Source organism: Mastigoproctus giganteus, chromosome 12 (genome assembly GCF_048544385.1).
Source record: "Mastigoproctus giganteus isolate SK-2022 chromosome 12, ASM4854438v1, whole genome shotgun sequence".
Taxonomy (NCBI): Eukaryota; Metazoa; Arthropoda; class Arachnida; order Uropygi; family Thelyphonidae; genus Mastigoproctus; species Mastigoproctus giganteus.
In genome coordinates, this window is record NC_143586.1 from 71759405 (window position 1) to 71786724 (window position 27320).

Genomic DNA, 27320 nt, shown 5'->3' on the forward strand with positions numbered 1-27320 from the left:
TGCTACTGGTTCCTCTACTGTCAGCCCTGTTATGTCATCTGATTCATGTGTGATGATGAGGTCTAGGATATTCTTTTCTCTAGTACTTTCCCTGACATGTTGATACAAATAACAGTCATCTAGTTGATTTAAACATTTTGTTCCCCATGTCGAGTTTCCTTCCCATTTACTCCAATCAATTAGATGCAAATTGAAATCACCCATAATAAGGCATTGACGCTTACTTGCCCATTCCATTTGCATGTAGAGGCTTTTGTCATAATCTTCACAATCACCTGGTCTGTAGATTACTCCTACTCGCATTATACCTTTGTTTCCAACTATCTCACACCATACAGACTCTATACTAGCATGTGAAATCTCTGAATCCGGGAAAGCTATCGTTGCACTCAGGCTGCTTCTGATAAGAAGCATTACCCTACCACCCCTTCTATCTACTCTATCCTTCCTAAATACATTATACAAGTCGTACTGGAACTCATCATCCCCAAATTCCGGGTGGCACCACGTCTCCGTAAGCCCTATTATGTCCGCGTTACTTGTTTTAACCAGCAGTTCGAATTCGCTCATTTTATTGACGACACTTCTAACGTTACTGTATAAACAATTACAGATTTACTGTTCTTGTATATTTAACAACCCTAACACAACCCTTGAAGTTTTTTAGGCTCTCTTCCCTGATACTAGCAACCCGCTCACGTGAAACCTTATCTTAGGGTACTGAATGGATTGAATTATAACTTGTTGTCAAGAAATTTAATTTTCTTAACAAGTTTATTTATTGTAAACAAATATTTTGATGAATATATTGTATTGTATTATTATTGTTATTATTATTATTATTATTATTTATTGTGAGTAATGCATTGTACAGTAAACTGTAACATACTATTTCTCTGTATTCACATTTTAGATTCCGGATGCTTTAGCTCAATCATGTGTACTGTTTTTATTTTTTTTAACACTTTTCTTTAAAAACCAGAGGGGAAGGGGAAACAAGCATTCTTCAGATCGATCTAGATAATCAAAAGCATGACGGGTTACAATGTTAAAGGCGTAAGTTACCGCAGCGGCATCTATTGACAAAAAATTAAACTGACTTGCGCTTCTAAAAATCTACATTACCATCCAAAGTAAAGAGACCAGAGCCAACTTGAATTATGGGAAATAATAATATTTATTTTATGCAATTATTGTGGAAAAAAAAAAAAACCAAACAGAAACATACACATACTTTACTCGTAAATTATCTTCATAGTGCATGTGAGATTAAAAATGAGTTTCAGAATCTTTATCAAACGATGCTAAAAAGTTTTTAAAGTAAAAATGTAACTTGATATTTTATTTCTGTTTATATATATGCGAATGTTTTTCTTTTTTTTCCGACGTGTGGCCTTAGACCAGAGTTGCCAATATTTAAAAAATGATTTTCGTGGACATCATGAACACATTTACGTATTATAAAGGTAACTCTAAACGACATACGTCCATAAAGTTTTTCTGCAAAAAAGTAATATAAAATATAATAGAATATAATAATATAAAAGAAATAGTCTGGCAACAGGGCCGTGAAAAAGGAAGATGCATTGGATTTAACCTGGAGCCTCGACACAGGAGGGGAAACACAAAACGTTTCTGAAATAGCTATAACAAAAGAAGAGGAACTCCTATATATATATATATATATATATATATATATATACAGTATGTAGTAAGGGAGTTTGATCATGCGCATTACGTATTCAGATGTGTCAGAGAGTGTATCACATCGCGTATTTATCATCTGGCTTTGGTTTTGATTTACACCCCAGGAGTTCACATCTGGCGAGTATGGGCTTGGCACACCCAGGGTCCTGAGCTGGATATCATCATTCTTCCCTTTCTTCGTGATTCCTTTCTACTTCTCTCTCTCTCTCTCTCTCTCTCTCTCTCTCTCTCTCTCTCTCTCTCTGTGTAACTGGGGAATGCTTTTTTGCTTTTTTGCACCATATGGCTATAATAATAACAATAATAATAAGCAACAAGTAACGTGCATCCCGATCATCGTGTCAACAACAGGTATGGTGCCCAAGACCCTACATAACAGCCTAGTAGCAATAGGTCTCCCAGTCAACACCTACAAGGAACTCCAGAAAGTCACAATGCTGAACACCTGTAGGATAGTCAGAGAGTTCCTCGACCAACAGTAACACCAGACATAACAACAACCACCCTGTGTACTTCGTAGCAATACCCGTCACGAGGTGGAACCCCCAATCAGGGAGAAATAATAATAATAATATCCATTAAAAAATTAATTAGAATGGAAATAGTTGCATATAACATGAATTATACTTTTTATTAGTATAAATGTTTAAACACATAAAGTAAATTTTAATTGAAGTAATAGTAAATTTTCACTAAATAATGGCATTTATTAATTTAGTAGGCTGTTTTTCTATGGCACACGCCAATTCTTGTATTTTTGTTGCAGCTTAATTTTAGCATGCAGGCCGAAAAGATTCGCTGAACTAAATTCTAGTATAATTGTCCAAGAGGTTTGTGCTTCCGAACAGAGATGGCGCCACATTACAAACCTTATTTTGTTTTTCTTTAAAAAAATTCTGAGTTTAATGAGTTTATATAGAAAGAGAACAAAATATACAAGGGTTGGGATTTTAGATCAAAATAAACTATTTTTCCTTTTATTACAGCATAGAACAAAGTTTCAGAGTGATAAATAAATTTTCTAATGTATGCAAATACTTTAGAGAAAAGGCTTCAGTTATGATTTTTGAAAGTACAGTACAGTATTTGATGATTGCTACGCTAATAATGTAGTTTTTTTTTTAATGGCCACGAATTTCTGGAGTAAATATTTTTAGAAACACATGCCATATTGTTTAATTTCTCACCTTAATTGTTAAATTTCTCACCTTAATTCTGTTCTGTAAATTGCGTGTGTAGAATCCACATCTCGCTTTAAAATAAGAAAAAAATATATATATATATGACTGTTCAGAATCAAACATTTGTTTGTATGGTTGCTTTCTTTTTTTTATGTGCCCTAGGCAGCTACATGATATAATCTAAATATTCAGGTGAACCATCTTTAAATAATTATCGATCAGGTAAAAACATTGATATTATTAGACAACAGGATTAGTATTAAGCAACAGGATGTAAAGAAGAAAAGTTATACAGCACGAGCCTAAAAAAAAAAATCATTTCGCTATTCCTGCCAATAATTTGTTCAAACCTTCTTTAAATTTATTCAAAATAGGTGTAAATAGGTGTAAAAAATATGTGTAAATTAAACAACAAATTAAAGGACATTTGCAGAACCTCTGGGATCTCTTCGCAGAAACCTATAGTTCCGTAAAAGATGCTTTAAAACCACTGATACACAATTCTGATCCTATATATTTCTTAATCCAAGATTTTTTCAACATTATAAAATATTGTTAATATATCACAAATCATTCATTCGGAAATTACTTCTACTTATTTTCCTTCTCTTTCATTAAAAAAATAAAAACAAAACGCAATAAAATCTCATGGAATTCCAAAAAGCTGAAAGGGAACCCAAAGTATCCTGGAAACCAGTTCGTAAACCTATGCCCAGAGAGAGAGAGAGGTCCAGGAATGTTTGCATATACTTTTGAAATTGCAAAAACGCCACTGTACATACAGCCTCTATATATAATAATGTGAATGATCATTAGTGAAAAATACATATACAGTATAATGATATATCTATATATTTTCTGGAGTTAAGTGTAAATGTAATAAAGATAAGTGCCTATTTACATTCAAATATTTCTCCTGGAATATATACCCTCCCACACAACCAGTTAGAAGAGTATTAGTAGTCACAAATGATGCAAGAAAGCAAGCTTATACGGCATCAGCCAAAAAAAAACCCACTTCCAATATCACTGCCCATTCCTCCTAGCAGTTTATCTAGTTCTTTCTTAAATTTGTTCAAACTATTTACTTATACAACACCAGTTGGAAGTTTGTACCAACAATCAACTACCAGCTGGCTGATGACAAACTTGCGCACATCTCTCCTGCAACCATCCTTCCTCAATTTTAATTTATGCCCTTTCATATGCATAGTTTGAGCAAGAGAAAGGATTCCATCGGCATTGAGTTTACTCGGTTCGTTCAGCGCCTTAAACACCTCAGTCAGATCTCCTCTCAGGTGTCATCTCCAGATGCTGCAATTTAGAGATCTGGAGCCTTTCTTGGTAAGACCACTCTTTTGTTTACCTCACTAACTTGTTGCTATTTTCTGAACCGCTCTAACAGATCCATATCTTTGCTAAAATGAGGATTCCAGACCAGAAAGAAGTACTCAAGATGTGGCCTAACCGTTGCCTTATATAACGGGATAATCGCCTCTTTATCCCTACAGGCAAAATTCCTGTATTTAACAAAACCGACAGTTGTTTGCATTGCTCAAATAACTTCATGCAGTTGTTTGTATTGCTCAAATAGCTTCATGCAGTTGTTTGCATTGCCTAAATAACTTCATATCTGACTGTACAGTTACTCCCACCAGATCTTTTCATTCTCCACTACAATGAGCGTGGTACCACACAGTTGGTACATTAATGGGGGAGTGCTGCTACTCATATGAAATACTGTACAAGAAATACCTTGCATTTGTCAGTATTAAACTTCAACTGCCACTTCTGAGCCAATCTGCCTAATTTTTCTAGACTTTGTTGCAGTAGCATACTCTGATTACAGTGATTAACCAACTAATCACTTGCAAACTTAGACATTAGTGCTGATATGCCTTCATCAGTATCATTAATAAATACTGAAAACAGCAATGGTCCCGGCACCGAACCCTGGGGACTACAATAATAATATTTTTCCTAGAAGAGCAGTGTCCATTGATAACAACTCTGTGTTCATCTACCCCTATCTAGTAAATCAATGATTCATCCCATTCCTGCTAATGTTTACAAAGTAAAGAAGTCTGCATTCTTTGCAAGGGTTTTTCTTAATCTCTCTTATCTTACCTAACCACCTTTACGACTTTATTGAAGGCTAGTTTATATCCACTGAAAGCTTCTCTATCACCTGATAATTTTATTCATCCCACGCATTTTTTCTCTGCCACAGGTCTCATCAGTACATTTGACATCCCTTTAGATCTAAGCCTTTAACAGTATTTCTTAACTGGTATAAAAATTTAGTAACTTCTAAGATTACACCCTTGAATTCTTCCCATTTAGAATTTGCCGTTGATAACTTTATTAGTTTGTCTCACTGCATAGCATTTAAAAACTGTCTGACACCACTGCAGTAGCCTTTAGGAAAGCAAGAGCCCTTTCCTTTGCCCTTAACGGTATTTACATCTTTAAGTAAGTCTCCCATCAATACACTATGATCATTCCCTTTTAGTGAGTCTTTTATCTGCAGATTTATGCAAGAAGGATTCCTGCTGATAGTCAGATCAAGAGTATTGCTTTCTCTAAGCCCAGGAATAGCCTTGCGCTAGAAGCCCATCAATGTCACGAGGAATTTTAATGGACTTTTTTTGCAACGTGGCTGAGTTAGTCTGTCTCGGGCGTAGGTTGCTTTGTTTTTCTTCCGAAAAACATGCACACATATATGTCTGTGCAGGTAGCAAAATGGTATCATCACCGTCCTCCAACCACACCGGGTGGAAAAGGCCCAGGTCGAATATCCCATCGATTACGCGAGGAACTTTCATGGGCATTTTTCACTACGTGGCTAAGTTAGTCGGTCTCAGGTAGATTGCAAGGTTTTTCTCCCGGAACCCGGGGTTTTTCGTCCAGCAAAGCATGCAAATCGATCAGAGAACACACGCAATTTACAGACTCAAATACGGGAATATGTATGAAATTACCGGGTGGCCCTAATATGATATTTTTTTTTTTTTTTTTTTTTTGCACACGTACATACTGAACCATATATCAGCAGATATTTTGTTGAAATTAATTTATAGCGATGTTATCATCTGAATAATATGAAAATTTAGATTGAAAAGAAAAGTTGATTATTATTATTACAAAAATTATATATATGAATCTTGTGAAGCTTTACAAAGATTTCAAAGTGCTCCATCTTCCTTCTTCATTGGAATGCAGAACTGAAATAAAATAATCGTGAATGTACTCGTGTTTCCCACCATAAAAAACATTGTGGTCCGCGACAAAATGCAAGCTCATCAGTCACATTAAATCTTAGAGATAAGGTTTGAGACTTTTAATTTGAAGGTCGTCCAGTACAGCTAGGAATCAAAAGGTGTCCATGATCATAAATGTTCGTGACCGTAAATGTATTAATCCGTAACAGTGGATTAGTACGTCAGTTCGCCCTAGTAACACTGCACAGAAATGTGCACGGGAAACTGATAGTGTAGTAGCATATCTAATCAAAAGGGAACGGTCGAACTAGATCGTGAAGATACCGAAAAAAATAATGGAAGATATAGCCTTCTCTGTGTCCTCGCTAAGACCCAGAGTGCACTTACTCACAGAACCAAACAAAATTCCTTTTATATTCTTGAAATCTTTTCATCCCAGTCGAATTTCTATCAGAGTCAAAATGTGTTTTCGAACCAATCCATAGATTGAGCACAAGAGAAAGCTTGCTAATAAAGCATTCCTTCGTACAGTTAACAAATTAGAAAGAATGTAGCTGCATTGACGAAGTTCTGTTTGACAGGGTGTTGCTTTTTACCTCGCCAGCAACTTAGGCCATATTACGCCGTATGTAATATATTTGTAAATTGCATGTATTCTGTGGTCAGTTTGCTGTTTACTGGACGAAACACCGAGTTTCCGAAAAAACTACGTTTCCCTCGCCCAATTAACTCAGCCACGTTGTAAAAAAGACCCATAAAAATTCCTCGCGTTATTGATGGGATTCCAACTCAGGTCTTTTCCTTTCGTTATGGGGGAGGGCAGTGATTATACCAACTGTTCTACCTACAAGGGCGCTGTTGCTATCTTATTGCGTCGACATACTTATGGTGCGAAATAAGAGTCTTAAGCTAGAACTGTATTCGTTGATCATCCAAATTGCTCTTATTCTGGAATTTCTTCAAGTGCCCAACTTTTTTTTTCTGAAGCCTACACACGATACTTGCTTAAAATCAACCGGATACTTCTGGCTATTGCCGACCAGCCTTCATATTTTCTATCATTCACTTCTTTCATGTAAGTTTGATACATGAAAAGACGAAACTTATTCATGTAAGTTTCGTCTCTGGAACATCCTCGTGTATAAATGGCTCCTCATTATTATTATTATTATTATTATTATTATTATTATTACCAGCCACATGATGCAAGGAAGCCTGGGGGCTTATGCTGCACCAGCGAAAAAAATTTCCTGAGTTACCCTGAGAGAGAGAGAGAGAGAGAGAGAGAGAGAGAGAGAGAGAGAGAGAGAGAGAGAGAGAGAGAGAGATCACCAAGAAAGAGAAGGATGATGATATCCAGCTCAGGACCCTGGGTCTGCCAAGCCCATACTCACCAGATGTGAGCCCCTGGGGTGGTACAACCATAAGCTCTCGATGTGGTTTTAGTAGTGCGTACGTTGAAAAGGAATTTCTGCAATTTAAAAGGAATTCAACTGAATTTCGGATTTCCAGATTGTTGAGCGTGTATCCTTATAAATTTTGCATTTAAACTTTGTTGCACACGAAATATAATAAGAAAAATTCCGTTTCTTTTTGTATTATATAACGTACAATTAAAATTAATTATATCAACTAGGCAACCGCGGTAGCACAGTTGATATAATTACCATCCTCACCACATGGGGTGGTAAAAATCTGAATTCGAATCCCGTCCGTGATGGGAGGCATTTTTATTGGCCTTTTAGTAATAATAGTAATAGAGGCATGTGATGCAAGAAAGCAAGCGTATGAGTTTATGTAGCATTAACCAAAAAAAAAAAAAAGTCACACAACCATTCCCTCTAAAAGTTTGTCCAGTTCCTCCATGAATTTATTTAAGCTATCAACTTCCACAACGACGGATGGAAGTTTATTCCAGCAATTAACCACCCGCTGGCTAAAGGCAAATTTCCGCACATCTATTCTTCATCTGTCTTTCCTCAATTTGAATTTATGCCCCCTTAGGTTCTTAATCTGAACAAGTGAAAGAATCCCATCAGAATTCAGCGTTCTCAACCCATTCAAAACCTTATACACCTCAATCAGATCACCTCGCAGATGCCTAGTCTCCAGCCGTTGCAATTTGCAGAACTTACGCCTCTCTTGGTAAGCGGACCCCTGCGTTCCCCTCACCAATCTTGTTGCCCTTTTCTGTACATGCTCAAGCAAATCTACATCCTTCCTAAAATGAAGCCTCCCGACCTGTACGTAGTACTCAAGGCGCGGCCTGACCATTGCCTTATACAAAGGGACAATCACCTCCTTTTCCCTGTTAGCAAAATTCCTATATATCATTGACAAAACCCTATGACCTGCTCTTGCAGCCTGTCTACATTGCTCAGAAAACTTCATATCTGACTGCACAATTACTCCCAGGTCTTTTTCATTTTCTACCACCCTAAGTGTAGTACCACACGGTTGGTACGTTCCTCTGGGGTTACTTCTACCCATATGCAGTACTTTGCATTTGTCAAGGTTAAACTTCAGTTGCCACTTCTTAGCCTATCTGCCCAACTTTTCCAGATCCTGTTGCAGCAGAATACTGTCATTACTATTATTAACAACCCTGCCAACCTTTGTATCATCTGCAAACTTTGACATTAAGCTTGATATACCTTCATCAATATCATTGATAAATATACAAAACAACAGTGGGCCCAACGCCGAACCCTGTGGGACTCCGCTAATAATATTAGTCCCTGAAGAGCAGCGTCCATTGATTACCACTCTCTGTCTTCTCCCACTCAACCACCCTTTTATCCATTGTAGCAACTCACCCTTAATGCCGTTCTGCTCCAATTTGTGGAGTAGTCGTCCATGCGCAAGTGTCAAAAGCTGTTTTTGCGCAACGTGGCTGAGTTGGTCGGTCTCAGGCATGGGCATTTTGGTTTTTCTCTCGAAAACTAGATTTTTTTCGTCCAGAAATTGGAGAATCAACCGGGGAACACACACACAATTTACAAACATAGCATATACGCGCAATATGTTATTTTTGTAAATGGTGTAAAGATGCGCCTAAATCCCAACTACAAAGGCAATTAATTTTCAGCTGTCCAGCAGACGTCTGAAACTTTCCACATGAACAAATTAATCGATAATCATCATCTCCACAAATCTACTTTGATATTTAAGAATATAAAATTCAGATTAAGCTACTGTATTTATACTGTATACAGTTGAGTATTTCAGTTTGACCGTTACTCTACAATTACCTTTTGCAATTCTTGACACGAAACGGGAAAATTGCTGAAACCAATAGTAATGAAGTACTGTGAATGGGTTAAAAATTCATAGAAACTTATTTGCATGAACTTCGTAAAGAAGAAGACGGTTGACTTATTGGGCTTGAAGATGGATGCGACAGGATATAAGGATGTTTACTGGTCGTTATGAGATTTTTTTTAATGCCAAAGAAACTAAAGTTATGAGGCGTCAGCACCATTGTCATTAGAGCATTGTGTTCGTAAACTGTGTCTATTCCTTGGTCAGTTTTCCTGTTTAGCTGCATGAAAAATCGGTGAAAATTGCCATGTCTAACCACTATGCTGCTGGCAAAGTCTAAATTTTCTCAGATTAAAGTTGATGTTTGTGGGTTCATGGATGAAAAGTCTTTTCTATTTTTGTTCTCCTTTTAGGGTTTTAATGTTTCATGAGAATTCCATTAAAATTAAAAAATTTCATTGAAATGTGCTCAAGAAAACATTCGTGAATTCATAAAATTAGACACATTCGCGAATATTCTTTAAGTGTCCTCTTTGAACCGAAACAAATGTCTCAATAATTAACTAATAATGTTAACAATTTATATGTACACATTGGGGATGTGTCAAGATCGACTTTATTTTGCAAAAAAATCGAAAAAACCTTATACTAGGCGCATCTATTCAGTTCATTGAAGGAAAAACGGACGCTAAACATCTAGCCAAAGAGTTTTAATAATAATGAATAAATGGAACTGATTACAACTGTAATTCACGTATATGTCGCAATAATTGATTTGTAGTGGGTTGGACATTCTTTCCTATCACCGCTAGACAAATTGCGTACCTCATGGACTCAAACTGGACATGTTATCCAGCAGAAGGGGGATTTTTTGACTATTCTTAGTTGAGGATATTTTCCAGTATCGATCCAGCAGCAGTACGTCTGTTTAGTTCAACCACTTGCGCAATCGTTTAAGTTGGGAAATTTTTGAATTTTGCTTCCATACAAAATTCAAAACAAAACCACCAAAGGTTTTTTTTTTTTTTTTTTTTTTTCACATAAACGGTTCTTGGAGCTGTGTGAGACGGGTATTGATCCACATAATCCAATTAATTATCTTTACAATTTTAATAATGTATTTGATTCTTCAACGAAACTAAAGGCACAGTCAACAAAATTCAACCTCTTGCCATTACTTTTCGAGGATAGCCTGGTCAGGTTTTAAACATGCCTCTGTGATCCGTGTCATGAGATCTTTCTCGGAGGCGCAGGCTCTTACGATCCATGCCTTAAAAAAGGCCAATAAAAGTTCATTCCGTCTCGACGGAAGTATTTCTGAAGCTCGACGGAAATCGAAAACAAACCTTTTTGAAACGGTGTGAGAGAGTAACAGCCACAGACCAGACTACATATTCTTCTTCCGTAGGAGAAAGCATCTGTGCCCTGTCGTCATGGAAGGAGCAGCAGCCGATTTGGAGGTATAAAAAAAAAAAAAAAAATACTATATTAGGGTTAGCCGTAAATGATTACATTAACCCGTATTCGTGTCTGTAAATTGCGTGTGTTCTCCTTTGCCTGTTTTGCTGGACGAAAAAAACCCAGTTTCTGAGGGAAAAAACCTTGCTATCTACGCCTGAGACCGACTAACTCATCCACGGAGTGAAAAAAGCCCACTAAAGTTCCTCGCGTCATCGACGGGATTCGAACCCGGGCCTTTTCCACCCGGTGTGGGGAGGACGGTGACGATACCACTGTGCTACCCACGCAGACGATTTGGAGGTATGGCGCTTTCGCCGCTGGTAGTAACACTTTCCATTAACGTTTCATCGTTGGACGGTTTTTCCCTTGTGTCGTTCAGCGCGTCTTCGCTGTAGCATGGTGGTTATAATCAACGTCCTCCCTACACCGAGTGGAAAGGGCCTAGGCTCGAATCCCATTAATGAAACTTCCATGGACTTTTTTCACTCCGTGGCTGAATTAATCGGTTTCAGGGGAGGGCAACAAGGTCTTTCCCTGGAAACTCGGAATTTTCTTCGAGTAAAACAGGCAAACCGGCTCTGGTCGATTTTCCTGTTTTACTGTAGATCAGGTAATTCTAGGGTGTCCATAATACGACAGTTTTTTTATTATAAACGAGTCCGTTCTCGCGGTACAGTGGATATATAACCACCGTCTTCACAACATCATATGGAAAAGGTCTGGGTTCAAATCTTGTCAATAATGGAAGGAACTTTTATGGGTCTTTCTCACATTGTCTCTGAGTTAGTCGGTCTCCGCCGAGAATAACAAGCTGTTTTCTCTCCCGGAATTCCGGTTTTTTTCTTTCAGAAAAGCAGGTAAACCGGTCAAAGAACATACGAAATTTACAGACATAATACACGCTGGCAGATCAGGTTCTAGGATGGCGGACCTAAGATGACAGTTTTTTTTTTTTTTTTTGTCGTTTAGTGCCGTACTCGCATTGTACCTTAGTCTGATCACCAAATCTTCAGAAACAATGCGTTTCTCGAGTTTTTTTGTACATAATTTAAAAATGCTGACAGAAGTTCTCTGGTACCTATCTCAAAACGAACCAATTTGGTGAGCCACACAAAAGAAAGCGAGTCTGTTTTCGGCGAAAGGGGATGGAAATATAAACAAGCGCTGCGACCAGATTTAAAAGGGATTTGTATTTTAAAATAGCTGAAGATATCAGAAAACTCCCAACCCAGGACGGTTCTGCCTCTTTCCTCGCACTCCCTTATTATGCCATATCAGTTTTGGACCTCAGATCTATCCATCAAAAATTCATAAGCAGCTAAGTTGTTGTTGTTATAGTGTTTGACGAGCATCCGCGACTAAGGCCTCCATACATACTGTCCGTAAATTGCGTCTGTTCTGTAGTCGATTTTCTATTTGCTGGATAAAAAAACTCGAATTTCCGGGAGAAAAACCAATGCCACCTTTGTCCGAGACCAACTAACGCAGCCAATGTCGTGAAAATGGCCCATAAAAATTCCTCACGTCATCGACAAGACGCGAACTTAGGTCTTTCCCACCCTATGTGGGGAAGACAGCGATTCTACCAACTGTGCTACTACGAGGGCAAGCAACTAAGTAAAACTATTAATTTGAACTTGCTGTGTTCAGATTAATAATCATAAATTTCATAAATAAACGAAATAAATCAAAGAAAAATCTGCACAAATTTAATGATATACAGTATTATATGTAGATAAGCCGACTACATTGGCTTATCTACATATAATTGTATTCGTCATATCTCGTAATGAAGTTAAATATCAAGTTTAGTTTAAAACACACTTATATGTCAAGAACGTTTAGGAAATGACCTCTACTGACTTGACTTCTTCTTAGATTTAGAAATTTGACATCTTTTAACACATGGAGAACGTGTTGCGTTTATGTATAAGTATCTACGTGTACTTAACAAAAGTACCAGTTAGTTTAAAATTAAAGACAAATCTTTTGATATTTGATCCTGGAGCAAACCAGAATTCAAGCGGGAGCAACAAGATGTATCTTCTGCTTGAAGCTAACGTCATCGCTTATCTGAACAGATGATGGAGTTTGATAAACGGCTTGGGAATTATCAGTTTCAGTCAGCAGACCTCTATTCATCCCACGTAGCGACCTGCACTAACCTCTTCTCTCTCTTATCCGTCCTATTTTAGCACTCCTCTACTAACCCAGGGACCGGATGTTCAGGCCGAATACTTTGACTTCATGTTGTAGCATAAAGCAGAAAGTGATGACTGCTGAATCCGGTTGTATATGGGTTAACAGAACATAACCTCGCCTCTCACCTTTTCAATGAACACACGCATAAACATTCACGAAGTGAACTCGACATCTCTAACAACAGGTTTGTATCTCAGTATCCAAACAAAAATGGATATCTTTCTACAATTATTGTATTACGTCTCTAATTGTTCGGATTTCTGTAAACGATTTCAACACAATGAATCGGGCGTCATATTCTTGTAATGATGGCGAACACTGCTGGTTATCACTTATCCTTAATAATATAGACAAAAACTGCCACAGATCTACATATTGGTAAACAGCTAAAGTGGGAAATCGTGGACTGGGAGTGTTTCACGAAATGCATGAGCTGAGAAAATTTGCTTCTTGTCTATACGGAAGTGGAATTCTGGATGTAGCAGCTGTGGTTGATCGCAGAAAGAAAGGAAAATTGAACCGGACTATCCCAACATCATGAAAATATAAAGAATACAATACTCATTCTTGCCCTCCCAGATATTTCAATAGCAGAAAGGTGACATGTCTGAAAGATAAATAGTTTCCAGGGTTGAGCTTGTTGGGCTGCATGCTTGTGGGAGGAAAGCTACGCCTTTAGCAGAGATCAACTATATGTGCTGTTTCTTGAGATTCTCAAGTTCTTGCTATCAATGATGCGAACTAAACACTCTGATTTGGCGATAATCAACACTCGTTCGTTCTGGCCATATGACCATTGACTATTAAGAAAATTATAGCAAAAAAACATAAGAAGGAACTGAAAATATTGTGACTGATAAAACTATGTTATGACATTGCGAAACTTGAATTAAAAATATAAGTTGTAGGTACGGTAAAGAACTTAGTTGCTTCTTAAACATTGTCCAATTGAATGAAAAGTCGATATTGAAGTGACGTGATGCTTGTCGTATAACGATAAATTGGACTGGTCTCGATGTATCGTGAAAGAAGCAGAGGAACACTAAATGTTGTTCAAGAGCATTAAGACGGAAAATTAAAAATTTTATTTACACTGAAAATAGAGAAAGACGCATCGAATTTGTAATTGGTAATTATATGAAAAAAATAAAATATCATGGTGCAATCTTCTGGCACTCAACACCACAGAAAAGATAAAGGTTAAACTGGGAGGAGATCACACTGCTTCCTTATGTCTAAAGCGACTAAGGCTATGAGGCGTGGGCATGAAATCCTGTCCCTAGATCACTAACTAGGCCACAGCGGTCCAGAGTAAGGAGTTTTGATGGACTTTTTTATGTGCAATAAAGCCCCTAACAGTCCCCCCCCCGTCTTGACAGGATTTGAATCCAGGCATTTTCTACACGGCATGAAAGGATAACGATCGTAAACTATTATGTTATTTGCAAGAGTTATGAGAAAGAGCCAACGTTGACGTTTGGGCTCAGGTCGATGGGGAAACCCCTGGTGCCATCAGACAACTAACACACTTTGCACTTTGTACTGCCTCACCATTGACCCAGCTAAAAATGTCAAACAGGAACGAGAAAGAAAAGCAAACCAACTAATCCAAATCTGGCAAAACAGATGGACAGAGACAACCAAAGGCCCCATTACCAAAAATTTCTTGCCAAATGTTGCCGAGCTCTATGCCAAGCCTCATTTATGGTTTAGTCCGGATCTGTACGTCACATTCCTTATTACGGGCCATGGTTCAATCAACGACAAAATCTCCTCAATGGGTATAATATAGGATCCTGGCTGCCTCTACAGGCTCAATGAAACTTGGTAGCACCTCTTCTATGACTGTCCGCTCTATGAAGACAAAGATCAATCTTTTTTCAGCAAATACCGAGAGGTTATGAACGGCTCCTAGTTAATCATGAGCAGAAATATCGTACTTTTTCTCAGTTTGCCCAGGACCTATTCGCTAAAAGGAAACGTCTGCAGACCCAAGATCGCAACAACGCCAACTTCCCCTATAAAAGGAAAAAGGAAACTACTGACTTTAAATTATATACCACTTCAAGTAATTAGCACTCTCATACCTTTTTCAGGATGAGAAAAAACAAAAAATAAATCGGACTACACTCTTACCTCTTAAACAAGACAAAACCAGGACTTGACAGCTGACTCTATATTTGACAAACCTGTACATTTACCATCATGTACTCTTACCTCTACACTCATCTACATGGACCATGACTCTTCATACCTGTCATGGACTGCTCCTACTAACCTGGCTAGGGGATGCCTTCCTCTACGTTTAACTTGGTCTCCGTCCATGAAGCTCAGGCGACCCTGAGAGACCAACCAGAGAAGCAATTTCTACTACCTGACTCACCTCCTGGTCGTATATACGGGCAACGTGAAGTCTCACCAGGGCCCCTTGGCCAAGTAGCCAAAAGAACAGCAGAACAAGACGCAAATCTACATAAACCAAACATACACCCACATTTCTGGCATTTAAAGGCGCAGTTCATCGTTTCGAAGTCAACTCAGTCTTAAGAGATCTTCCCTGAGATCAGTTAAGACTGAGTTGGGTTCGAAACGAAGGTGCCATTCATCAAGGAGCTTCTGAAGTGTCAGAGGGATAGGAGTATGTTCTCTCCCGATAATTAGTTTTTGAATGGTGAATCTCGATTTTCCCATGATTTGAATTTAGCTCCTCTCTGCAAATCAGACGGATTCTCCTTTGAGAAGAGAATGAAAGGAGCAAAAACCATGCATGTCTGTCAAAAGGATCCGTTTCCTGGCCTTATGCAAACAGTTTGTTTTGACGCTCCTTCTGTAGCTGCTGAGAGGGAGGGACAGAGACAGTTTAGGGTCACCCAGCGGTCATCCTGGGCTGTTTTAACTCTTTGTTGACCTTGAATTTTCCTTTGAGATGTCTTTGTTGTCATTATAACCTTGAATTTGCCATTCTTGGCATATTTGTGGCGCTGATGCTTCGAAATGCGACTGTCCTTTCATTCCTCCTAATAATTCACGACTCCAAACTTCTCAAACCTTCGTTGCATTGTACGATTAATTAGTTAAGATGCATTTTGTAATGCTTTACATCATAAATGAATGGTCCTGTCTTAGTGTGTACTTTTTATAACACCTGATTTACGTGTTCCAGACCTTAAATTTGTATTCGGATCCACGCTAAATGCAAAATGCTAAAGTTATAGCATAACCACATTTACACATTGTAATAAATAAAGTATATATTACGTTAAGAAATAATAATAAAACACAGGTGTTAACTAACTTTCTTACACATGTGTACTATGACATAATAACCGCAGCATAAATTTTCCTAAATTTAATCTTTGTAATTCAGATAAAACATGAACAAGAATATTAATCTATATTTGTAGGCTAGTAAATTTGCTTTCATTTATGGTTAATAATAATAAAAGAAGGAAGTTTTCTTTTGATAAGGGACAAACACAGGAATTTACAAGTTCAATGCGATTATATACAACACTGATTATATGCATCTTTTACAAAATTTGACGGAGTATCGCGAAATTTAAAATTTATGATATATATTTTTTTAACCAATGCGCTATTATTTCGAAGAATGTTACAAAAGTTTTCATTTTATACTCCTGAAGCCATGGGGAACTCGGAAAAAAGATTGCTACAGCAGCGTCACACACTCTGAAATCTTAGAATGATTGTGGATCAATCTTAGAATCACTGTGGCATTGTCAGATTTCTAAGGATACGAGCACTACTACAGGGTCCACAGCCTGTTGCAGTCAGGAAAAGTAAGCTAGAAATAACTTCATTACGAGCATCGTTTTATTTTAGTGCGAGTAGTCTTACACGAAATGAATAATGAACTGAAAGAAAGTAGAATAAAATTTTGCCACAAGCAGGGAGAGAATGATGGCGCGGAACAAAGAAAGTAAAAGGGAAAAGAATTCCAACAGACTGGTATGAAATAAGGAGATGACACACATTTAGATATTCTGGGCGTTTTCTCGGAAACCTGTCAAGGAGAAAGCATCAGCAGGCGATGCACTCAAGACGTAAATCACCATTTGAGGGTGGTCGGGGGTCGAACTCGTGAGCTGCTACATTAAACAACAAACAAGGAAAGTAATTTTGCTATGTCCTGGAGATGACTGAGAAAACTGGTGATTGTAAATTGTTCAACGTGGCAAAATTACCTCCCCGTTTGACCTCGGCATGATTTAATTTGACGGGATGAAATAATTTTATATCATTTAGGACGTACTTAAATGTTTTGTTTGTTTTTTTAATGTTTATGTGCCATGACAGTAGACTGAAATTGCAAACTGGATTGGAATGCTTCAAATCACTTTCTACTCAGTAATATCAACATGAAGTAGTGATTTAAAGAATTCTGTGCAACCAACTGGAAACGAGTTAAAAAATATCAAAATAAAAAAAAATTTTAATAGATAAGATGGTAAGGAACCTAAAAATGGAAGAACAGAGATAAGGCCTAGTCTATTTAGCAAAACATTGCGTACAGATCGTGTAAAGTAAGATTATTTGGTTGCTGATCCATAGCTTTTCGAACTGTTATCATTAGATCTAATCCAGTCCAGCCTGCTTAGTTGCTGATCTGTGAATCTTTAAAGCTGTTCCACGAATGTTGATTCTTACTCTGATGCCTGGTTCTTACTCAAAATGCATCACTCGTACTATAAGGACTGTTTTGAGAAGTAGAGTAAGATAGAGTAAGACGTCTTTATGACAAGACATTTAATTGCGACAGAATGAAAAACACAAACAAAAGCAAATTAGCCCACTTCTTTTTCGACATACTGACTCATCACATTCAGGAACCTATTCCATCCTGTCACGATTTCGGTCATGTAACGTAACCTAGAGCCCTTCCTTGCAAAGCACCCAAACTTCATTTCATACGCTAATGATCTTAAGATGCTGGTCACATCCGATGATCCAGCAAAAGCTGAGGCAGTCGCCTATGAAAATCAGATAGTATTGTTTGAACTCCAGGATTATCTAGGACGTCTGGGACTTAAACTGAATCCTCAGAAAGCAGCTCAGATGACTTTCACAAAAAGGAGGACTGTTAATGAAATTATGCTCACAATAAATGGGATCGCCATTAAAAAGGTTCACGCCCACACGGATTTGGGGTTGAAGTGGGATGATGGGCTTACCTTCAAAGACCCCCCTCAAGATGGCCAAGCTAAAAACGCTAGCGGCGTACTGGGCAATCCGGCAGGAATTGGTCAGTCTTAGGCCTCGAGAGTTCCTTTTGGAATACGTCAGAAGAAATTTAATACCCGTACCGCTCTATGCTTCGGTACTCTGGTCAGGAGCTTCCTCTACTCAACTAAAGAGATTTCTGGGGGTTGAATATTGGCTATTGAGATGGCTAAACAGGGAGATGGGCTACCCTTTCACCATCTCTAGGAGCGTGCTCTATGCAAACCTGGTCATGAAAACGTGGGAAACCATAGTTAAAGAGAGGAATCTACACACCTTGGCACAACTTCTATGCAGCCAAATGGATTCGCCTGACAACTGGGATGTTTCTGCAAACCCTCGGACCTCACAACGAACTCAGCACAGTTCAACACCTTGTCTACAATCTTGTCTGCAAAATGTGCAGTACCTTAGGTCAGTGTTCCCGGCAAATACGTTCGGAATGTATAACTCCCTGGGAATTGATACCTCACCTTTCTGCAGCTAGAAGCGCTATAGACATGACATAGTGAAAGAACTCTATAAACACGAACAATAAGCACTATGTGAAAAGAATTCCCTGCAAAAACTTTCCTGGATTCACCATTGTATTTTTTTATTGTTTGTTATTTATTTATTTTATTGTTTATTATTTTATGTATTGCTTTTTATTTTGTTGTGTATTTTCAATCTGTTTTGGTCTCTTGCAATTTCAATAAATGTAATCAACTGGAATTTGCATCATCTTCTAGCCGAACCAGGCTGTTTCAGGGGTGCCCACTGATGTGGAAATAAAATGATATTAATAATAATAAAATTCAGGAATATTTCCATTCAATGAGGTTAAAACAAGCCATTTGACCTCATCGTCACTATCAATTCGATTCCCTGCCAGGTTCTTTTAGAGACTCAAACAGATGAAAGTCGGAAGAGGAAAAGGTTGATATGTGTGGCAGATGGACAAGCACCGCCCATCCTTAATGCTCTAACCAGTATGTAACCAAACATGACCGTTGGACCATATTATCTGATAGATTTCTGCGGGCATAGTTCCTTTGGCATGCATCTTCTTTTGTCTATTTCAAGTAGAGCAGCCATTTTGGTTAGGTACTTAATGTCAACAAACATGTACAACATTCTAAAACATGAATAAAATAAACATTACACTCCTGCCTTTATTCAAGCAACGGTTGACTATTGAGGAAGCTCGGTTTATATCTCCAAACATCTGTTACCTTACTTTTCAAACATCTCTCAGATATGGTAGAAGAGATGGGGAAAAGCCTCTGGAACTCCGTCACAGGAGTGGTTATTGCAATCCACAATAAACAAAGCAGTGGTGTTGAGAATCATCTACGACTTAGTATTGCCCACCGCAGTGGGAGTCAACCAGTGGTACGCACAGTGGCATTGACAGGGGGGTGGGTATCACTTTCCTGGGCACAAGTGTTAGCTGCTATAAAAAGGGAAACAAGCTTGGTTATTTTGAAAGGTAGAGCAACAGAGAGTTGGTTTTTTCTTAGTAGCCGTCGCGGCTAGCAAGAAAACTCAGGTTTTTCATCATATTATTGACAGACATTGGATGTATTGACACCTCATGGTCTTAACTTCCTCTGCTCATATTTTATAAATAACAAAACCCAATCGACAATAACTGTCAACTTATTGTAAAGTACATGTTATTTACAGTATGATGAGATATTATTCTCAGGAATAAAATATGACGTCATCTAACTTCTCTGTGTGCTTCTTACTGAAAACAACTGCAAAATTTAATGCTTCAGCTAATTATTTCGTAATATAATTTACTTGTCACGATTTCACTTTGGCAAGTTTTGTTTTTAAAACCTGACGATGACCTATTATTTACTTTGTGCCTTCAACATTTTTGGTTGACCTAAAAGGCGATTCAGAAATGGGGGACGGTCTCTTCATTAAAGGTGATTATAAAAAAGGATTAAATCTAGGCGAATGATTGATGAGTTATCTTTGAAGTAGCCAAAAGCTGTTTGTTGTTTTAATTACCTGGAAGAATAAATAATATCTGTATTTATTTGTTTGCTGACAATGTCATTAAGTACTCTTACAAAGTAACAAATATAACTCAATTATTTCATTTCGTTTCATATCTAGACGCGCATTAGTCCTTTTTAAATTTTAGTTTTTATTTAAAATCTAGAAGTTGCAGATAACTGTGTTTATAGGTTGTCAAACACAACTTTAATGATAAAAATGGTTATTTTGATTTTAGTTTTATTTAAAAAGTACATTGATTCAAATATTAACCTCATATACAACAGCTACTTTATTCTAGAACTAAGATAATTTTTCATTTCCTGATGCTAGAATATTCGCGAGAATATTCTAGAATCAGGAAATGAAAAATTACCAGTCTTTAATAATGCATCACGAATGCATGAAGATAGAAATGTCAAACCATATTCCACTTCAATAACAGACAAACCAAGTAACTATCAACCTACATGAGTCTGCGATATTAACCTTAAACCTCTATTAACCTCTTCTTCAAAGTCTCTATAGAAATTTTGTGTATTCTGATTTATCGATAATTTTTTTCCCAGAGAGTTGATCTACTAAATTTAAAATGTTTACTCTTTTAGAGCATAGTTTTATTTCTAATAGAAATACAAGGTTGATATTCAATTCTGTCTTTATTCCTTTTATTTAAATTACCCATGTCTTGTTTGCGAATCAAGTTCATATAGGGTTGCCAGATTATCTGAAACGGTGTCATCTTCAGACTAAAGTTAGTTGATCATGTTTTTTTCCCAAATGACCTAAGAAAGAATCCATGAAAGGGAATGGTAAGCCTACTTCGCATGGAGGTTTGAGTAAGCAAGACTGTGTACGTTGAGGGAGGGGAGGGAGTGTTCATATCTGGTAAGATTTTAGGCTAATACTATCTCTCTTTCTAAGAGTGCATGACCTGTAATTGCCAAATTAAGAACACATGTAACGTATCTAAACTTATACTGTATGTTTCACTCAGCGAGGGTACCAAAACTGCCCCAAGTCAGATCGTACCAAAGGTTTCTGACTCTGTAACCCGGGAAGCAGATTAAAGTTCATTGTCTGTATAACGACTGAAGTTCGCATTTCTTTGCTACGTGAATAGAATTTATAAAAGGTTGAGTAACGTATAGCTGTCAGGAGCAGAGCGATAACCCACAGTTATTATTACTACATATCAAGGAAGGCTGTTTTGTTTTAACCCATTAAAATCAAGATAAACAACTTTTAAAAAGAGATAACTGAAATGACGTATACCACTCTTATGGAAAAGATATAAAATTTTTATTTGAAGTATTCTTAAAATTAAATGTTTTCTGCTATCTTTTGAGATAAATTCGACATCCATAAACATGGCACGCCATTTTTCATAAAAATTAAACAATATAGAAATGAAATTGAATTAGTTACACACGACAGAGAACAATTTTTGGTCAGCCACTATTGTTCTAAGATTGTTTTTCAGTTTATGTACTTTTTCGTATCCATTAAAACTGTGTATTGCTCCACCTTTCTTTTGTACCTTGCAATACCGATGTGCCCATCTTTGACATGATTTGCTTCCTGTGTATTTACACAGCAACAATAACCTGATATTTATTATTAAAACAAAGCTTGCAATTTCGAACTCAGCAATTTAGATATTTAGATTGTCTCACAAATAAAAATCAGGTTATTTCAGATGAACTTTTCTTTTTCATATAGAACTGATACGTGTTGTATGTACTATGAGGTAACACAGCGAGGAAATGAGGGAATGAGGAAAACACATAATAAAGATCACGATTAACCCAAAATAAAATAATTATTAATCTAAACTAAAATAATTTTACTGATTTCCATGCTTGAATATATGTTTTGTCTCTGATCGAAACTGCAATGGTTTCTTTGTTGGAAAGCCAGTTGCAACTACAAGAGGGTTCATCAAGCGTGGTTCGATCAATTGTTCTTTTGAATTTAATCATTATCTTTTGGGCTCCTGGATACAGTCCTGGCACAATAATAGAATAAGTGCTTTTCACAATAACAGGGTTTAAGGTCAAAGGAAAAGCACAATCAACCTCGACGTTCTTCGAATTGTCCTTTATGATAGATTTGTTTATGTTGTTATACGTACTTTGTTTCAACTTTATTTCAACGATTAATTGATGTTGCTCGTTTATTAAGTAATTGTGAATCTTCTGTGAATTTTGCGAATCTTCTTCCTCCCAAAAAAAGGGGAGAAGATTCACAAATCCACAAATGGTAGGAATGAATGCTTCGTTTAACTCCGATTTTCGATAATCAAAATGAGGAAATATTTTGATTTAAAGGCTAATAAAATAAATAACTGATCCCTGCTACGATAAAAATCAATATTTCCACATTTGGATATAGAAAACTGAAATAACAGTGTATAATTTTCTAAGACTGGCATTTTATGGTTGAGTTCCGAATTCGCCTCCCCACAGTGAAATATTTACACATTACAAGACACAGACCCGATTATAATGTGTAATATAACTGGTACCACAATTTTGAATAATTAATTTGAAAATAATGTTTGGATCTTTAAAAATAAAACAATAAAAAATCAATAACTTCTCTCCCCTTACTCTACCAGACTTAAGAAACAAGAAAAAAAAAAAAGTCCTCTAGGTCGTTTTTATTGTTTTGAATTTGTGCCAAAGCAATTAAGATCGTGAGGCGTCAGTACATTGTGTCTAAAAATTGCATGTATTCTGTTGCCAGTTCACAGGGCAGACCAGTTCGAATAACTCATGGGGGCGAGGTGAGAAGTCCTGTTCCTTCCGTCTGAAATCGACTAACAACAGCCCCGATTCAATAACACTTTAAGAATTCCTCCAGTCTCAGATGCGTTTGAACCTAGGCCTCTCCTAAATGACAAGTGGCAAACCCGCTGTAATGGCATGGAGAACATTATTATCAATGTACACCTAATGTTGCTACCCTGTATATCAAATGATAAGAAACGTTTTAAATAACTAACTTTTTAAAAACTGTTTCTGGGTTTGTATGGCAACTTCAGTGGATTCAGATCAATCATATTATTCTTTATTTATAATGAGATGTGAATTGATGCCGTTATGTAATTTGTTATCTTAAGTTAGCACCCTCAAAATCAGAAAATTTGGGATAAAATAGATAAGTCCTCTGACAGGAGAAATTATCTTTTAATTTCTTTCTCCAAAACTGTTTTAGTTGCAACGCAAATGCCAGAATTCAGTTAAGGAAAAAAAAAAAAAAAAACTGCAGGAAAACAAACATTTATTTCACTTCCAGCGCTTACGAATACAAAAAAAAAAAAAAAAAAAAAACTTCTTTTGTTCTCATAAAAAGGTAATGCGTGATACTAACCTCTTTATGGAGTTCCAAAATGCTCATTGATTCGCCTTCACAATACTAAAAACACGCAGATGTAGATAGATTTGGTTTCTTCGTTCACTTCCGTAATGTGATTCAGTTATTCAGGTGAATGAGACACCCAGACGACAACCCGTTGGCAAATGCGTGAGTGCGTGTATTTGAATCTATACAAATAACAAATTGCTCTCTCTCTCTCTCTCTCTCTGTCAGAAGTTATAGCAGTGACCAGGAAGTATAAAAATCCGGTCAGAGAAGAAGACTCATCCTACTACCACGCCTATTAACAGGTGCCCTTTATCCTACCAGGAAGATCATTTATTCGCTTTGAGGAAGGGATGAATGGTCTTTGCTAAAAACTGGAATACAGAAACTGTGGCCCGCCTGCCACGTGCTGCCCGGCCATAGCCCCCGATCCGTGGACACTTTCCATTCATTTTTAAATCCACGACACATATCCTTTCATCTTTAAAACAATATTTGTGTACGGGGCAGCGAATATTTAAGAACCCAATCCATGGGCAAGCAAACACCACAAAGTGAGTGAACAATGTAACAGCGTGTATTCCAGTATTTTATTAAAAACATGAAATGAATAATCATTATAATTATAACAATATAAGTTGTTATTTAAATGTGGCCTCCAGTCGTTTTTTAGAGATTTAGATGGCCTATGACATACAAAAAATTCCTCATCCGTGGCTTAGAATACGAGGAAGTCACAAATCTCCCAACATGAGGGTGGGTGACTGAAAGGAAAATCTTAAAGGATAATGGGAAGTAGCTGAATATTAGCAGGCTAGAGTTACGTAGATAGAGAATTTCAGGACGGTACGTGTGGAGACTTCAGAATTGATTATGAACAAATACAGGAAAACAAGAAGAAATGTGAACGTGCTTTAGCGATTTTATTTTCTTTTAATCAGCGGCTCCAATCTTGGAAAAGTCTAGATTCAAATCCAATCAACAACTTGACGGATTTCTTAAAGGCCTTTCCATCGGGGGCTGCAATTATCCAGCCTTCGGCGATTTAGATTTGTGATTAAATAAATCTATTATAATTATAATAACAGATTTGTTTAATTTTGTAAAATATTTTTATTAATTAATAAAAAAAACTAATCAATTGATTAATGTTATATTAATCTGCTATTATTATAACATACAAAGAGAGATTTCTACAAAGGATTATTTATTTAATGTTTACAGTAGTTAAAATGTTTACAGTATGACTGTACAAAAAAAGGGTAATAATAATAATATAGGTTGAATATTGCTCGATGCGGTGCTTCCACCTAGCGGACATGTTTGAAATTAAGACATACTCAATAGTTTTCAGATTTTCAACAAAATGACCATAATTGTCGTATTTTTTTTTAATGTCCCACTTAGTTTCACTTATTTATGAATAAATAATTAGTTTGTTTGTTTTTATTTGTAATATAGTGACTCTTTATTTTATTAAAATATAATTTTATTTTCTCTGTGTTCTTATTGTTGGCAACCAAGTTTTTCGTGGGTCACAAAACGTTTGGAACAATTAATAAATTTCCTAACCACTTCTGGAAGTTAGAAAAGTTTTCGGTCGTTGGGATTACCAACAAAATATCTGGTTGGAAAATATTTCAATATGGTAATGTAGCGCCACCTAAGAAATGAAATTAGCGAGATAAATTCAAGGTTCCACTGAAGCATGAAATTCTGTATACAGTAACAAAACGGTTTTTGTAATAAACTAACTCAAGAAATTTTAACTTATGTATTTCCCAAATTAATTTAATATTAAATTAAATTATATATATATGGATATGATTTTTTTAATTTTAATTTTAATTTAATTGTAGTCAACGGAAGCATTATATCAAAGTAAAATTATAAAAGGTTGATCTTAGCGGACGTTGACTTTCCTGATATTACGCAAACTGGACTTGTTTTTTATGCAGACCACAAGGATGAATTTATAAAATCTCGAAGCCTGTACAAAATATCTATGCGGTGCACTACAGAGGGGAAAGGTTATTTTTCAGTCAGACATTTGAAATCAAATAACGTCTAAGTTTAAACTAGACATGTGTAAGGGGTTTTGAATTCGAGAACAAGCACTGAACATTGCTAGTATTAAAATGCAACGCTTTAATCTACCTTGCACAATAACAATATTCAAAAAATTTAACACCAGGTGGTTAATTTAAGGGTTAATTTTTATTTCTCTATAATTATTATTCAGATAATGCTTAATTCTATTCATATCCGTTATACTATTTCTTAAATAAAATAAAAAAAAAAAAAAAAAAGCTCAGCATTTGAGATGTCATTATTTGAAATTTTTGATGTATACTAAGGTAATAAATAATTTAAAAAATATGATCTTTCTTTTTTTTTAATTGCCCTGGTGCAGTGGAATAAACATCACTCTATTAACAAAGTTCCTGTACATCAGTGGGTACCGTATAAGTAAAAAAAAAAAAAAAAAATTGCCCATCCCTCCAAACATCTGCCTGAACCCCAACTCAAATTCATTCAAACCACCCGCCCCTACAATACTTTATTCTAACAAGCGATCACACTCCCGCTATAGGCACACCTCCTCACATCTATCCTGCAGCCGTCCCTTTACAATTCAAATTTATGCCCTTTGTGTGCTTAATGTGAGAAAGAGATAAAATACCATCAGCATTCAGCTCACTCAGCTACTTCAAAGCCCACACACCTCAACCAGGTCACACCTCAGATACCCAGCCTCCAGAGACTGCAACCAACAGAACCCAGTCCTTTCCTTTCTGCTCTAAACCACTCTTGTTGCTCATCCCTGTACCACCTTCAACAGATCATAACTCGCCCAAAACGATGCCTCCAAATCCTCATGCAGCATTTCAAATGTGATCCAACCACTGCTCCACACAACGGGATAATCGTCTCTCTCTCTCTCTCTCTCTCTCTCTCTCTCTCTGTGTCTCTCTCTCTCTCTGCCAGCAGTCTTGCATATCATCAACAGAATCCCATTAGTCGGTCCAGCAGCCAGCCCGTATACAGAAAGAAAGGTTGTGACATGCGACTTGTTTTCTCACCGCACAACTACCCCTAGATCCTCTTCACGTTCCTTCTTCTACAGAGCTTGTCTGTCCATGTTCATCCTTTAATTAAAAACTGTCAAGCCAAAGTGTCTTAACAACTAGAGGGAAGAAATAAAAGAACATGCAACACTTCGTGTATTATGATGCTCATATTGTGGCAGAATATCGTCTCTAAAAGGCAATTTAGAGTTTCGGGCTTGCAGATATGGTCACATAACTCTAACTGAGATATAACAAGACTTAATTTTTTTTTTTTTAATAAGAGATATCGCTGTCACTTTTATTTTGTGTGATTTTTATTAGTTTATACATGAAAATTAATTTTTATGACCTTTTTTCCTTACGATGCTTAGTGGTGAAAAATTATTTTTTGTGCCTTTCCTTATGTTTTTGGTTGCATTTATACTTCGAACCATAGCACGTTGTTAGGGGGTTTTGTCTCGTTTCAGGATATGAGTTTAATAATTCCATCTATTTTATTAACTAAGCTTTCCGAAGTCCATGGCAAAGCCCAAGAAAAAAACAGTTCATCCTGAAGCGCTTTGTTGGCTGCGGACACGGATTCTCTCGTTGTGGAAATTACCGTATTTAACGGACTA